Here is a 5533-nt window from a genome sequence, read left to right on the forward strand (position 1 = left end):
AAAAAACAAGAACCATCTCAAATGAATCTTATTTAGCTTATCTAAATTTCTTAAAGGCCGTTTGGTTTAAGGTTTTGTTTACTGTGCTCGAAATCACATAACTATGCTTGGTGTTGAATGAAAAATATTATCAGAAAATAGTGGACCTCACATATTCATGATACGTAAATGTAAGACTTAGGGACTAGTAAAGAGTTAACCAATTTATCTTAGGATCATGTACAAAATTCTGATGGATAAATATGATCTGAGTGATGAGATATGATAACAAGATAAAAGCCTAGTTGAACAAGGTCATGAGAAGCTACGAGAATTAAACTATTTGAAGGACACTTACACAACCTTAACATAAAATTAATTTCCATATTATACTTTTTACATTTTTAATTCAAAATTTTAGAGAATAATAACCCATAATTATTTTCAAACATATATTTTCCACTAAATAAAATAATTAATTCCATTTTTATTATAAACAACAAATGAGAATGCGTCATCACATGGGTCCACAATTGCCCTCGTTTATGAAAAGAATATAAAATATTGAAACCCACCCTTGTTCGGCTTTAAAAGTTAAAGTTCATAACATTACACTCAATAACATGTAAGACGGATGGTTAACGATACGAGTTGTCTTTGTGAATAAATATAATACTAATAACAATAAATAAAAAAATTCGATAAGTAAGCACGTAATATTTGGTCACCCACCCAAAAATAACAGAGGGTGCCGTTGAACATTAAAACTAATTTTTTGCAAGTATAAAAGTGAAACAACAAGTATTCGAATATTTACAAAATGAGTTTATTTTCAACACTTGCATTGTCCCTTCTAATGTCATTCTTCTTTGCTACACTATTTAATACCATCAATGGATCAATCTTCCAAGACCCACATTGAATGATATTTTCTACATATGGCTGCCTAAATCAATATAAGGAATCCATATATCCATGAATTGGAAGGTTTGGTTATGATATTAAAATAAATGTGTATTCTTTTTCAATCTTGAAAATTTGATATGGTGTATTAGTTTTAAGAAATTATAATATTAAGATTCGATTAGGTATGTGAAAGCATACAATACTTGGAATAAGTCTTTAAAAAAGAAGATAGGATGATAAAATCATTTTTAAAAAAGAGAAAAGCAAGAATACAAAACCAAATTAACTTTTTCTTTTATATAGTTTTTAAATTTAAACAATTCCTTAGCTTTTAATCTTACGTTACTTGTCTTTGCTATTTAGACGAAAATGGGTTAAATTTTAACGCAGGGGCAATCTCGACTAACATCGTTATTTTTTGCCAATCTATTTACTGTTGAAGGATGAATTTAATTTATAGTCACCATAGTAGACCCGTTTTAAAACCTAAAGAAGATAATATTTATTGAAAAATTTTACCTTTTAATCAAAAGTACATACTTTATATCAATTGAGTTACATTATATTAAGTTATACTACTTATGTAAATACCTTTCTAATACAATATCAAAAAAAAAATCAGTTAATTTCAACATCATCATAATTTAAATAGTCATGAAATTGTACTATCGGCGATATCAGAGGTTCAAATTAATCTATACTACACACTCGAACTCATTTTTATTTCATATGAAGGAGATAAATTGTGTAATTATTTCATGGCTTGTTGCAGCAACAAAGCATGAGTGGAGAAGAAATTATTTGAAGATGTCTCCGTAATGTGGTAAAGATTGGCTGGGTTAAAGTCCTTCTCGTTCGCTTCGTTCAGGTGTTCTTCCATTACAATCTCCAACTTTGAGAATTGTTCCTGCTTGAGAAATGAGCATGCACCTGAATGCATAACTCTTAAAAAAAATACGGACAATAAGATGTTTTTCAAAAAGAGAAAACACATAGTAGATATAATTTACCTCATTTATGGAAAATGTCCCATACTTATTTCAAACATAAACCAAACTTAAATACAAAAGGAAACTAACTTTGTCTTTTTAATAAGTTTTTAAATTTAAAAATTCATTATTATGTAATCTTTACCTTATTGGCTCTCTTGTTTGGACCAAGAGGGTTTGGTTTTCAATCTTGGACCAAATCTAGAAGAGTATTCTTATTTTTATTTGCTTATCTATTTGTATTGAAGTATCAATTAAATTTATAGCCACCCAATCAAAATTTACGGCTCTCAAGTGGTCCGATGGGCCCAACTCGCATGTTGCTTTCTTCTCTATCGTGTAGGTCACAACCTAACTCTCTTAGATATGACATTCTTTTTGAGAGATCCCACATCAAATGGAGAGGTGAGCAAAACATTTTCATAAGGGTGTGAAAACCCCTTGGTACATGCGTTTTAAAACTTTGAGTGGGAGTCCCGAAGGGAAAGTCCAAAAAAGACAATATTCACTTTGTAAATTGACTTTTTAATCAAAAGTACCTACTTTATAATGATTCAGCTATGTTATATTAAATTATAAACCTGTGCAAATTCCTTTATAGTATAAGAACAACAAAACAAATTAGTTTCAACCTAATGATAATTTAAATGGTCATGAGATTGTACTCTTGATGATATCAGAGGTTCAAATCGCTCTATACTGCACGTTCTTGAACTCATTTTTATTCCATATTAATGTGATAGCAGCTCTGTTACAAAGACTCGATGGAGCTTACAAGCAAAAAGGTAATAAACTAGTTTACATACAAAAATGACATGAAGTCTAATGTCTCCAAACTGCAAATTCCTTGTGAAGGAGGTCATCTCGTAAGTGCAAATAAAAACCATCATCAAGAAATTATTTAGTGTATTCTAAGATGTCGAACATGTAGTACTTGTATACAATTAGATGCAATTTTTTTGGTAAAAAGTTTAGCAAATTGCAACAAAAATAGCCATAGATTTATTTCTAGGGTTTCTTCTTCCTTACGAACATACTTATCAAAATCGAAGGTTGTTATCCTTCCATAGGTGTTTATGGATGAGTTGGTTGCTGAAATTCAGACGAAGAGCTCGACGTTCAAGCTCTAACTTCAAATCTTGTGCATGTGAAATGAACTCAATTTATTTTGACCCATACTAAACAAACGAGCTTTCACATTTTTGGTCAAAATATTATTTAGATACATAACCCTTTGTAGATGAGGTATGAGATAATCTACGCATCATTTAAAAGATACGATATGAATTAAGATAACAAAGTTCGATAGTTCGATTTCTTACTCCTGAAATGTCGAACTAAAATAATCAAAATTTAGAGACCTATTAGACATTCTGTCAGGGTCTAAACGTATAATTTAAATGTCCAATAAGCTTTTAATCTTACATGATCTTACACGCTCTTTATATGGTATGTTCTTACTACATCTCCCTTGTATAGCATGTAAATGTTCAATTAGAAATATTATTAAATTTATTTTAATCTATAAATTTTTTTTAATAGGATCTGTATTAGAAAATGAAAATTTTTTGGTAAAAATTTATTTGAAAAAAAAAATTCCTTGTCTCTAATGTGATCTTCATGCGGAATCGTCCCTCTAATCTCCGAAAAAACTAAATGGAGGATTTCGCACCTGATCTCCTCGATAATCATCTCTCTAATCCCCACGAAAACAAACGGATGATTTTTCAGGAATAAAAAATAAAAACGGAAAAAGAGCAAGAATACGAATATTGAAACCTCTCAAAGATACCATCAACTTTTACCTTCCATTGCACTATTTATCAAAGTGAAACATACCAAACACAAATGTGTTCATGCCTATATTTTTTCTCTACCATTTCAACAAAATATGTTTATTTTCAACACTTGCGCTTTCTCTCTGAATTTCATTGTTCTTCGCTAACCAATTCACTACCATCGAATGATCGATCATCCAAAACCCAGAAATTATCGTCAAGATAACAAATGCTCTAAAAGCTAAGAATCAGCTCATTTTTCACTTCAAATCTGGCGATGGAGTCCACAAGCTTACACAGTGGGCTAGCTACGAGTTCAGCTTTCGTCCAAATTTATGGTTCTCATCATTGTTTTCTTGTTTCTTCCAATGGCCTGACTCATTTCATTACTTCAATATGCACGTAAATAAGAGAGAGAAAGAATTGCGAAAGTACTCTATGTTCGTGGTATGTGAGTGAGCAAAATGTTTGTATGTTCAACTATAAAACCAATAATTATGATATNTTTTTTTTTTTTAAGCTTGATATGATTAGTATAAGTGAATATAAACGCTATCGACATAAATTATGATATTAAGAATTGTCAACTTATTTTGGTCATGATCGGTAATCAAAACAACTATACGAGATACGGCATTGCTTTTGAAGAATTTTGGCCTAGAATAAAGGTAAGATCGAGCATTAGGACTTAGCCTAGAGTAGAGGCAAGTATGATTGAACAGAATTTAGTCACTGCATAAGTTATGTTCGGTTAACGAAGAATAACCTTGTCAGCTCATAACTACAAGTGTACACCATTATCAAGCAATTGCTTAGAGTATTCTACGATGTCGAACGTATAGTACTTGTATACAATTAGATACGATCATTTTGGTAAAAAGTTTATCAAATTGCAACAAAAATATCCATAGAATTATTTTTAGGGTTTCTTCTTCCTTCGGACCATACTTATCAAAATCGAAGGTTCTTATCCTTCCATAGGTGTTTATGGACGAGTTCGTTGCTGAAATTCAGGCGAAGAGCTCGACTTTCGAGCTCTAACTTCAAATCTGGAGGATGTGAAATGAACTCAATTTATTTTTACCCATACTAAAAAAACGAGCTTTCATATTTTGGGACAAAATATTCTTTAGATACATAACCCTTTGTAGATAAGGTTACCCTAGGCATAATTTAAAAGATACGGTATGAATTAAGATAACAAAGTTCGATAGTTCGATTTCTTACTCCTGAAATGTTGAACTAAAATAATCAAAATTTAGAGACCTATTAGCCATTCTGTCAGGGTCTAAACGTATAATTTAAATGTCCAATAAGCTTTTAATCTTACATGATCTTACGCGCTCTTTATATGGTATGTTCTTACTGCATCTCCCTTGTATAGCATGTAAATGTTCAATTATAAATATTATTAAATTTATTTTAATTTATACATTTTTTTTAATAGGATCTGTATTAGAAATGAAAATTTTTTGGTAAAAATTTATTTGAAAAAAAAAAAAAAAATCCTTCTGTCTGAATGTGATCTCCATGAGGAATCCTCCCTCTAATCTCCGGAAAAAACTAAATGGAGGATTTCGCACTTGATCTCCTCCATAATCATCTCTCTAATCCGAGAAAAAACAAACGGATGATTTTTTAGGAATAAAAAACTAAAAACGAAAAAAGAGAAAGCTTTCCCACGCATATGTAGACATCTGTTCCAACCATAAATAACAAATGAAATTGTTATCAAATGATCCATATTTACTATGTACGGCAAGAATACTAATATTGAAACCTCTTAAAGATACAATCAACTTTTACCTTCCATTGCACTATTTATCGACTATAAAAGTGAAACAAACCAAGCACAAATGTGTTCATGCCTAAATTTTTTCT

The sequence above is a fragment of the Cucurbita moschata genome, unplaced genomic scaffold (assembly GCF_002738365.1).
Source record: "Cucurbita moschata cultivar Rifu unplaced genomic scaffold, Cmos_1.0 Cmo_Scf00127, whole genome shotgun sequence".
NCBI classification, from domain to species: Eukaryota; Viridiplantae; Streptophyta; class Magnoliopsida; order Cucurbitales; family Cucurbitaceae; genus Cucurbita; species Cucurbita moschata.